The sequence below is a fragment of the Lygodium microphyllum genome, chromosome 27 (assembly GCF_053477565.2).
Source record: "Lygodium microphyllum isolate KBCC chromosome 27, Lygodium_microphyllum_v1.1.10, whole genome shotgun sequence".
NCBI classification, from domain to species: domain Eukaryota; kingdom Viridiplantae; phylum Streptophyta; class Polypodiopsida; order Schizaeales; family Lygodiaceae; genus Lygodium; species Lygodium microphyllum.
The window spans coordinates 7,464,479-7,476,485 of NC_141161.1; positions in this window are offsets into that span (position 1 = coordinate 7,464,479).

Sequence of the window (12,007 nt, forward strand, 5' to 3'; positions counted from 1 at the left end):
TTGCAAATCACCATGCAAGAAGGCATTCTTTACATCCATCTGATGTAAAGACCATCCCTTTGATGCAGCCATACCAATGACCGCTCTTACAGTTGCCATCCTTGCAACCGGACTGAATGTTTCTTCATAGTCAATACCATATGTTTGTGCATACCCCTTGACTACTAATCTTGCCTTGTATCTGTTCACAGAACCATCTGCATTGTGCTTCACCTTATAAACCCACTTACAACCAATTACATTTTTACCTTTAGGCAAAGGTACCAATTCTCATGTAGCATTAGCTTCCAAGGCATCCATTTCTTCATCCATGACTTTCTCCCATTTTTCTTTTCCCATGGCTTCCTCAAAAGAAGTGGGTTCTGGTTCCTGTATCACTTTGACCATATATGCATAGTGAATGGCTGTAAATCCATCATATTTCAGCCTATCCACAGGATACCTAGCTCTCGTAGACCTGCGCAAAGTAGGTTCACTCCCAGGTGCTCTCAAAACATCCCTGGTCTTCCTTACTCCAGGTGTAACAATAGAAGGAATACCCAACTCATCATCAATGCTCTGTTCTGAGCCACTGGATTCACCATCCACATAAGAGTGACCTGCATTCACATCAAACATGGGCTGATCAACCTTCTCTTTTCCTTTTCGTGATACCTGCATACCACTATCTGCATTACTTTGAGAAGATTCTCCTGATCTCAATCTGCCTGTCCATGGCGAAGAATGTGAACCACTGCTAGAGGACGCTCCAGGTCCATTAATATTTTGTGACTGCTGCTGTGAATTCTGTGCAGCATTACCATTTTGTGCATCTACATCATCAATCACATTTACTGGTTTATACCAGCTACTCATCTCATCAAAAACAACATCTCTGCTCACTGTAAACTTACGAGTAGAAGGGTTATAGCATCTATACCCTTTTTGCTACAGAGAGTAACCAATAAAGATGCACTTCTCAGCTTTTGAATCCAACTTGGATCTCAACTCATCTGGCACATGTGCATAGGCAATGCAACCAAAAATTTTCAAATGAGAAATATATGGTTTCCTACCAGTATACCTCTCCTCTGGAGTCATTCCATGTATTGCTGCAGTGGGAGTCATGTTCATTATGTAGACTGCTGTAGCAACTGCTTCAGCCCAATAAAAATCTAGCAAGTCTTTTTCATTGAGCATGGCACGAGATACCTCTCCAATATGCCTGTTTTTCCTTTCTGCAATTCCATTTTGTTGTGGGGTATAACTGCATGAATATTGCTGCTTTATGCCATGCTCCTGCAAGAACTTTGCAAACTCATTTGAGAGGTACTCTCCCCCTCCATCTGACCTTAGGCATTTTATTTGCAGACCTGTTTCTTTTTCAGCCATAGCTTTAAGGGTTTTGAAATGCCCAAAAACTTCACTTTTCTTTTTCATAAAATACACCCAAACTTTTCTGCTATAGTCATCAATAAAAGTGACAAAATAATGGCAGCCTCCAAGAGATGCAGCTTTAGTAGTCCACACATCAGAGTGGATTAATTCCAATGGCTTCTCACTCTCTTGAACATGTCTAGGAAATGGTTTCCTTGCCTGTTTTCCAAACTGACAGGCTTCACGTACCTTATGCATTTCTGCAACCTTGAATTTGGGCAATCCTTCAACAATATTTTGGGCCTGCATTGATTTAAGTCGCTGTACATTAACATGACCAATGCGTTTATGCCAGATATCAATATTTGCAACTACACCGGTCCCATGTGCAAACATTGCTGCACTCAATTCAGACATGTCTGCATCCAATGTAAACATTCTACCCTTCTTCTTTCCTTTTGCTATCAAGCGACCTTTATTTTTCATATCCTCAACAAAGCATCCATGAGGATTAAATCTGACCTGCAAGCCCTGTTCAACCATTTGACCAACAGAAACCAGATTCTTGGTGATATTCGGGACATGAAATACATCGGACAGGTATTTCTTTTTCCCATCCTGCATAGACAAGGGAATTTTTCCAATCTGCACAATAGGATGTGCAGTATCATCACCAGTCTCCACAAATCCTGGTTTTTCCATTTTCCTTGCATCCTCCATCCATTCTGCATGACCTGTCATGTGGTTTGATGCACCTGAGTCAACATACCATACATCATTGCTTTCTTCTGCACTTGTCACAGAATTGTTCATGTCCTGCACCTTGAACAATTGCTCATTTCTGTCATCACCCTGTCTGCTAGAAGATGCATAATTCCCTTGTTGCAGTTTTCCATTCATGATGTCATTCTGCTTTTTATAGCAGTCTTTAGCCATATGATCCATTTTACCACAGTAGTAGCATTCAACATTACTATTTGCATTTTGACCTCTTTGCCATCCACCACGACCTCTTTGGCTCCCCCTGCCTCTAGAGTTACCACGTCCTCCTCCATAGGACTGGTTTTCTTGAGTTTGCTGCATATTCTGATTTCTGCCACGGCCCCCAAATCGGCCTCCTCTACCTCTGCCTCTACCTCTTCCAGCATTTGAGTAGAAGACAGCTTCTTTTGAAGTTCCTCCTGAAGAAGATGCACCACCATTTCTCTGCTCCTCAGAAATTAGAAGAGCAATCAACTCCTCAAAATCAGGAAATCTTTCACGGACGGAAATGGATGTTCGGAACTGTGCATAATCCTTTCCTAGACCATTCAAGGTCACGGAAACTAAATCATCATCTTCCACTGGCGACCCAATGGAAGCAAGTGCATCTGCAATCTTCTTCACCTTCATGTGGTAGTCGTTGATGCTCATACTTTCTCTTTGCACATTATGCAACTCTTGCTTGAGCTGCATTTTCCTGGCTTGCGTATTTGTGTTATACATTTTTGACAAAGTATCCCATGCCTCCTTTGGCGTACTTGCATCCTGAATATGCACAATCATAGAGTCTGAAATACTGATAGACAGCCAATACATAACTTTCCTGGCTCTCTCATGCCATGTTTTGAATGCCTGCATTTGCTGTTGATTGGGAACATCAGGAAGAACTGGTTCTTCTTCATTTCCTGCAACAAATTCCCAATATCCTTTTCCCATAAGGAAATTTGTCATTCTAAACTTCCATGCTTGGAAGTTGTTCTTGTCAAGTTTTTCAGTGACAATCTGTGAAAGAGAATCAGATGCCATTACAGAAGACTGGAAAAAATTCTGTCACTGCAAAAACCACAGCTTCACCCTCACACGGGAAAATCTGCAAAACTGGCGAAAGTGGTATTTGACCACACAGTCACTTCCTAGTGACAATTTTGCATCAACAGGCAACAGGGATGATTCTGTAACTCCCAATGTCTCTGCGCACAAGCATACAATGCAATTTTTACAGTAACTTTTCACCGACCTGTAGAACAGTGGCTGCCTTGCATAAAACTGGGCCTTTTCTTGAGTGCGTGCAGAAAACTTCCGCCTCCAAAACAGGCCCCGAAATGGCCTCAAATCAAAAAAACAGGGTCGCCGAGGGTTAAAGCCCTCACCCGCAACATATATTGCCCTCTTGCTTCACCGCGAAGGGCGTCTCAACCTGAGACAATGCACTCCTGCACTTTCCGGCTGTGCTACCTACAGAGATCTGCTCCCAAAACAAAAAATGAAAGCAACACTGCTCCTCTTACCAGAACACCACGAGCTTGGCTTGCTTTCTTGAGCTCCTTACCACGAACAAGGCTCTGATACCATGTCAAGATTGTGGGAGAGAAGGAAGGAGTCTCGCTTGAAGCTTTCTTGCTTGCACAATGGGGGAAGACACACAAGGGTGGAGGCTGAAAACAGTTTTTCTCTCTTAGTTGTGTAAGCCAAAAGAACTCAAGTACAAAGAAATAGAAGAACCCTCTATATGGGTCTCAAACCAAACTCAACTAACTAAGGTGGCATACTAACTGAGCCACGAACTAGAGTAGATAAGGATAGCTATCATGTAGCTATTATTCATGGGCAGTGTACCAACCGCGTCTGCAACTGACAAGTCGGTGACATAAATACACAACGGTCACCCTGGCGTATCACGAGTGGAGCTCGATATCTCAACAATCATCCCCACTACATAACTCAAATTAGGACAGGTAATAGTACGGTAAATTAGGCTACCTACCATCTTTTTGTACATAGTGACATTATCGATACAGTTCCAACATCAACTGCAAGTTTGACATTTTGATCCAATGGTTTTTCCATCATCAAGCATCTTTTATTTTCCTTTATCCAATCTCCCCCTCACTAACATATCTGTGTCAGTAGATGCAGTAGCAAGACTATGGAGTCATCCTATCCAAGGACTAATTATAAATAAGCCATCACCTATCAATCCACTCATAGAGGTACTATAGCTAAAGGATAATTTTTAGCATAAGTAGGGATGGCTCGTCTGTCAAAGACCACTGCATTCAGATTACCATACCATGAGGCCAACTCATCAAAAACTACATCCATGTTGATCAGGGTTTCCCGACTGAATGGATCATAGAATTTCTAAGTCTTTCTCTCCTATGCATAGCTAAGAAAAACACTTTTGATAGCCTTAAAGTCTAACTTCTTCCTCTTTTCATCAGGAAGATGTGCGTAGTCCATGCAAGCAAATACTTTGAGATGACTAATGTTGGGCTTATGCCCATACAGTTTCTCATACGGAGTCAAATCATGAACCCTAGATGTAGGTGTTCTGTTTAGCACATAAACTACAATAACCGGCAAATTCTTTACATTAAGCATTGCCCTAGCGGCTTCTATAAGCACCCATTTTTTCTCTTTGCCACACCATTCTGTTCAGATGTGTAACTACATGTGAGCTGCCTTTTTATGCCATATTTAGCAAGGTACATGTCAAACTCTCTAGATACATATTCTCCACCTTCATCAGATCTCCAGCATGAGATATAACAACCAAGTTCATTTTTAGCATGCTTCTTAAAGTCCTTAAAGACATCTAGCACCTCATCCTTGTGCTTTAGAATGTATAGCCATGTGTATTGGCTGAAATCATCAATGAAGGATACATAATACCTAGCATCACCAAAAGAAGCATTATGAGTAGGACCGCATAGATCTGAATATTTGAACTACAAAGGTTGAGAACTATTTCTGACATGTCTCATGAACAGGAATCTTGCTTGTTTCCCAAACTGACAAGCAGAGCATACATGTCTAAGATTAGTGTACTTGAACTTCGGCATGCCAAGTACAATATCTTTTTGTTGTATATTTTTTAGCTTCTGTACATTAACATGACCAATACGTTTGTGCTAGATTTCTACATCCCGAACTACTCCATTATCATGGGAAAACATGGCTACCTTCAATTCCGTGATAGATGCATCCAAAGTAAACATTCTACCATCTCTCTTGCCTTTAGCAATCAATTTACAGCCATTTACATATTCTTTAATAAAATAACCATCCCTGTTGAATCTGACTTGTAGATTATGTTCTGCCATCTATCCAACCAAGAATAAATTATTGGTAATAGAAGGTACATGTAGTATCATGTAGGCTCTTCTTTCTGCCATCGGGCATGAGCAACAAAACCACACACGTATGATGAATATCATACTATGTATCATCACGAGTACATACAAATCCATGAGACCCTACTACTAACTCATCAAACCATTCAGAATGAGGAGTCATATGATTGGATGCTCCTGAGTCTATGTACCATTTCTCATCTCTACCTTGCTTAGGCATATTCTTTGATACATGTTGCATAGCAAAGAGTCTATCTCCCTAGTCATCCTAAGTACTAGTGGAAAATGCTTAATGTCCATGTTGCTTGCCTTTTGCCTTCATATTAGCTTATTTTTTATGGCAATCCTTCGCAATATGCCCATATCTTCCGGAATAATGACAATCTTTATCCGTGTTAGACTGCTCATGCGACTGCCAGGAGCCACCTCTGACTCTGATCTCCCCTTGCCTCTAAAGGTTCCAGATCCTCACTATCCTTGCATATTTGAGCTATGCTAAGCATTTTGTTGTTGTTGTCCATATGTGTTTCGAGTGTCTCCTTGACCTCAAAAAGCTCCATGAGCTCTACCACCTCTAGCTTGCTAACTAGAGTAAAAGTCACTGTGATTGGACCAAAAATGGGCTGGCACTGGCTATAACACTAGCCACACCCTCGTGCATACAACAAATACCTCCACCACCACATGGCCTTGTGATCCAGGAGCATTTGTAATAACTAACTGCACACTAGATACATCTAATATTGTGTTTGTAGTTGGATAGGAGTCCAACGGCACCTTTCCCAAAACCCCTAAGAGGGGGGTATCTCACACATATTGGTAATAAGTGCCAGGTATCACAGACACAAGAAGCACCCCATCGGCTGATTGCCATGGCCCCACTGCAACTCTCCTACATCTTGGGGATTGGCCCCTAGATGCGCTGCTTTTACATATAAATACATTTGCACAAAACTCCTCTCTTTGTCAACGAGATCTAAGAGATACCATGTTTCTCACCAATAATTTAACACCATGAAACGAACGGCTATCCTATGGCAAGGGGAATCTCACCCTCTCAAACGTGGGTCAACTATAATTAAAGAAAACTCTATGCATTTCCAAGAGTTGATGCCACATGTATGATCAATGCAATAGTGGATGTCTCATTGTGCACAAACAGTTATGTTTCGAAATCAGCCTATGTGCTAGTACACAAATAGTCTTTCCATGAATTCCAACTAATACGTATATGCTTCGTTGCAAAAATCTAGCACCAAGATGAACCTCCTGCTATTGGATCCCTTATTTCCAAATAGGCCATTTCCTAAATGCTATGCATAGAAAAAAGCAATCAAAATTTATATTATTTCAGCCCTCAAAGTGTTGCACAAAATCCTACTCTCCCCCACCGTTAAAGTTTTGCTTCGTTACATAAGTGTATAGAGATTATTTTGTCATGATTTAGTGTATAAAGAGTAAGAAATCACACACTCTAACAAAAAGATAGGGAAAATTGAGGCCAAACCTCATGCTTTGCCCCACTATACATCCACAACTACTTATTATATTTTTTCGTATTTTTCTAATGCATATTCTTATTTTTCCTCTTATTTTCCTCTATTTTCCTCTATTGTTTCCAATTAAAAATTGATATCTTTTCAAAACTATGGCTTTTGATTCTTAGAATAATAGAAATATAGACTTTATTTGCAATTTATCCCATGTATATTGGTTTATCCCACCCCAAAACATCAAAAACCCCATTTTCCTCATAAAAACCATGTTTTACGGGTTTCAAAAAATTATTTTCAGCATTTTGAATTTATTTTTTTGATTTTCTCATCATGTAAGAATAGAACAAACAATAGACAGCATTTCTACCAATTTTCACTCCATAAGAACAACATTGGCTCAATCAAATATAAAAAACAAGTAATTTTCCTTTGTAAAATAGAATTACCAAATTTTTCCTTCTTTGCGGGTTTTAAAATCTGATGTGGGGCTATAGATCAGCCCTCATTCAAGGTTCAACCCACCACCGAACAACAAACTCTAGCCCTCCACCAATCCGGGAGTGATCCGGTACCATGTTGGACAAGCAGTCTTCAATCAGTCTTCAATCCTCTCCATGGGCATGAAGTGCCTCTTAAGGGGAGAGAGAGGGAGGAGAGAGAAAGTCTGTTTTTGTATGTCAGCAACCAGGTAGCCATTCCTCGAATGGAGACTGGTGATATGCAACGTAGACAGGAGGAAGATCATCCATGTAATCTGTTGGGGGGTTGCTTGCAGCCACTATAGCCCCCCCTAATCAAATCATCACCTACAGAAGGAGCGCCTTCAAGCGTTTTTTTCGGCCCCCAAAAAACAGCCCCCCGCCCCATAAAAATCAAGTTTGGTTGGGGGGCCCAAAGGCAGCCCCCAAAGGTCACATCCTCTGGGACCTCTCAAGTCTATTTCCACTTGGCCAGTTTGCCTTAGCCTCCCGTCCGGCCTATCTCCCGCATTTGGCATATGATTTGGCCACTGAAAAATTCTAGGCATTCATCTCAAAGTCGGGCACTACTGAGCATCTCCAGAAGTCCCGTCTGATAGTTTAAAAAATTATGAAAATTCACCGACTGTCGTCTAGTGGGTCTTTAAAGCACTTTTGGGCATTGCTGCTTAAAATCGTATTGATTGCAACTGTTGCCTTCAACTATGTCTATTTTTCTTCTAAAACTAGAAATTTTTTGCTACTTTTAAGCACTTCTCGATGTCAAAAATCATATGTCATTGGCGACCACGGGATAGGGCGACTCAGCATGTCGAATCCCACGAATAGATCTGCATATACACAATCATAAAGAGCATCAAGCTAATACAAAAGAGAGACACATCAAAACACATCACAACTCTCACCCTATCCCTTGACAAAACCAAGGCATGAAATCCATGAGGAGTAGGCCTAGCAGAATCTAATAAAAAGCCTAAATCTAGTCACTAACCAACTGTTCCAACACACCCAAGCAAAAAAGAACAATCAAAGAGGTCATCCTAACTGGTGGCATGAACTACCTACCTAACTAAGGACAACTCAAGTAGGAGCTCCTACTACGCGAGGACGCCTAGAGCGTGATCAACAAATATTATCTTTTAGCACATGGATCCTTTAGCCTCTTATTTTCCATACTCGGGTGTGTAAAAAGGAGGGAGCTGAGCGTAGTGACCCAAGGAGAACAAGGCATTGGCCTCAAGTCTTGTCTTGATACCCAAGAACCTACCAAGCCCTCGCAAGGTGACACTTAATCCTTTTCTAATACTCACTTTTATTTTCGCTCCAACCTTCTTTTATTTTTATTTTTCCAGCTAGATGGCCACCCCTAGGAAGACAAGGCATCGGCCCTGGGTCTGACTCATCCCCAGGAACCTATGAGGCTGTCGCAAGGTGATGATCAATTGCTCAAAAAAAATATTATCTTTCCTTTTCTATATTTTATAGGGGTTAGAACCCCTTTTTACACACCTCCATGATCCATAGATCTTCTCTCAAATGTCTAGGGTTTTTCTTCATTATATCATCCTTTTAGTAGGCTTCTCTAACAGTCTCACACTAACAGAAACTCCTAGAACGGCCGCCTAGTAGGTCAATAGAACATGGTCACTAGAACTCCCTTCGAAAACAGGTCTTTTAGTGCCCGACAATGCCCTTACAGGAGGCAACAACTACTCAGACCTCCCACAGACATACATAATCTAAACCTGGGACTTCATGCCTCGATTGCCGATCCCCAACAAACAAAAAAAAAGTACCCCCTTACACATGTATCGTGACTTGCTTAAGGAAAAACTTGGAAATGGGGCGAAACCACTTGGAATGGCCACAAGAAGCTCCTTTGCAGCAAAGGCTCCCTCCAACGACTTCATCAACCTGTATAATGCAATCACTAAAACAACAAACCATTAACCATACCTGCACCAAACAAACATAGGGCCCTCTTGGCCTAAAGAAATAGCACATTTGTACTGCAAACTAATTGGCCATCTTGGCCTAAAGAAATCAAACAAACCAGCTCATATAGATCCCTCCTTGGAAGAAGGCAGATATACGAAAATACGCTCTATTAAAAGGGGAAAAATAGGGCTCTGAGCTCTAAACTAAATGCATCAAGTTGTGACCCATACCTCCTACATATATAGCAAGAGGCGTACGCATAACATGTCGTTGAATCAACCTATGGGTCTAGGATAATAGTAGTAGATGGGTCTCGGCTACTCTTCGCATTACCCATATCAACCATGGCCTGACATATAACGTGTAGTCTGATAACATTCCCCACAAGCGACCAAGTCCTATCTCATTATCAAGAGAAACATCTGGACTAGGACCATAGTTGAAGAAGAGGTCCTCTTCATAAGCAAAATTGGCTAGTGAATCTGCAAACTAATTCAAAGAATGTGAAATTAGCTAAAGAGATACGCTCTCAAATTCATCAAGTAGGGTTATAGCAGTTCGATGATACATACGAAGGATAGGATTCCGAACTGTATATATCTAATTGAGTTGATTTAAGATTAGTTGGGAATCCCCTTTTACTAACAACTGCTGAATATCACCTTTCTTGGTAACATTCAGTCCCATAATCAAGGCTTTATACTCCACCATGTTGTTAGTGAATCCTACCCCAAGATAAGTAGCTAATTTCATTGTAACTCTATGTCAGGAATCTCAAATAACAACTCCAACACTCGCTTTTTTATTAGGACCCCTAGACTCCCCATCAAAGTATAATGTGTACGTCCACGATGCGTTTACGTAGCCAGCCATCTAGAACTCCCCTATTCGTAGTTATGATAGTCAAAATTCAACATATGGAGAGGATGAACTGATGGCTCCATCCCACCTTCATTAAAGACTACACGGATGCTCATCAAAATTTGCAAACAGTGATGACACAAGACCTTAATCTCCCAAATGAATGTCCCATCGTCTTGCTCAGTCATTTTATAACCTTTACTCCACCAGATGAGCTTTCCCTAATGATATCTTTGCTCGAGATATGGCTGCTCCAAATAAGGAATTAACTGCCCCGTCAACCAGTTTAAGCTCTTCTACATGTCTCAAATCAGCCTCAACATGGATTTGCAATGCATTTAGCATGTTAGCATACTCAGAAATAATAAGGTTTAATCTTATTAATATTAACCTTATTCTTAAATTCCACTTCCTGTAGATCAGCTAGTAAAGTCATGGACTTATTTTTACCTAACCTAACTATCTTGTAGGGCCAAGCCATCTAGGTTCTAGCTTCCCTAGAAATAGCTTCCTATGCACATCATAGTATAGAACTAATTGTCCCTTCTTAAAAGTGCATCTCTTTGCTTTTAGATCATGCAACCACCTCATTCGATGCTTAGCCACTTCCTGGTGTAACAAATTCTACAATTTGAGCTCATCCAAGTGGGTTATAGTCGTAAAATGCTCGAATAGGGCATCTTCATCACCCAAAGAATGATTGATTGCGAATCTTATGGTCAGTAACGCAATTTCTAAGGGCAAGATGCACTCCTCCCCATAAACTAATTTGAATAGGGTGTGGTCAGTGGCTCACTTAAACGTCGTGTTATACGCCCATACTGTCACATATAATTTTGTATCCCCGTCCCGTTTCTTTTCAAAGACTATCTTGGATAAGATACCCAAAAGTTTCTTATTGGTACTTTCAACTTGTCTATTTGCTTGCGGATTATAGGGGGTCGTCTTATTATGCTTGATTTTCCATGCTTCAGTCAGGCTTTTAATCACCTTGTTCAAAAAATGGGTTCCACGGTCCGATACTATTTCTTTTGGTGGACCAAATAGACATACTATTTGCTCCAATAGAAAACTGGCGGTTTCCTTTGCATTGTCTTTCCATGTTGCATGTGCTTCCGACCACTTAATAAAATAATTAGCCGCTACAATAATATATCTTTTCTGTGCAGTGGACGACGGAGTAATAGGGTCTACAAAGTCGATTCCCCCACTTCTCGAACGGAAGGATCGCCATAATAGGAGTGAGTGGTCACTTCCTATTCTCTCGACTATCATGTCATTGACACATGTCGCATCTTTTAACGTACTTGAATGCATCTTGAAAGATGGCTGGCCACCAATCTCTTGCCTTCAAGGCTTTTTGTGTAATTAACCGCCTAGCAAAATGACCTCCACAAGCAGAGTCATGGCACTCTTCTAAGATGAAAGGGACCTCACCTTGCCGATACAATGTGCCTGTGATTGTTGTGAATTTTAAAGCCTGTTACTTGATCTTTTGCTTTTCTGACTTCATTAGAACAGCTCCAGTATCTCCTATCAACAAATAATGTGTTATCACTGCATACCAGGAGGGAATAGATGCCGTGTCAATCTTGAACAATGAGTCCCAGTCACCACCTTCAGCCAGAGCTTCCTTTGGCTCCCCAAAGTCCACAACGCACTCCATGATACCCTGCAACCTGGGTGGCTTGCTCTTAACCTCATAATCAAACTCTTGCAAAGTGATTAACCACTTTGCCAAATGGTCGGGCGGTTGTAGCTT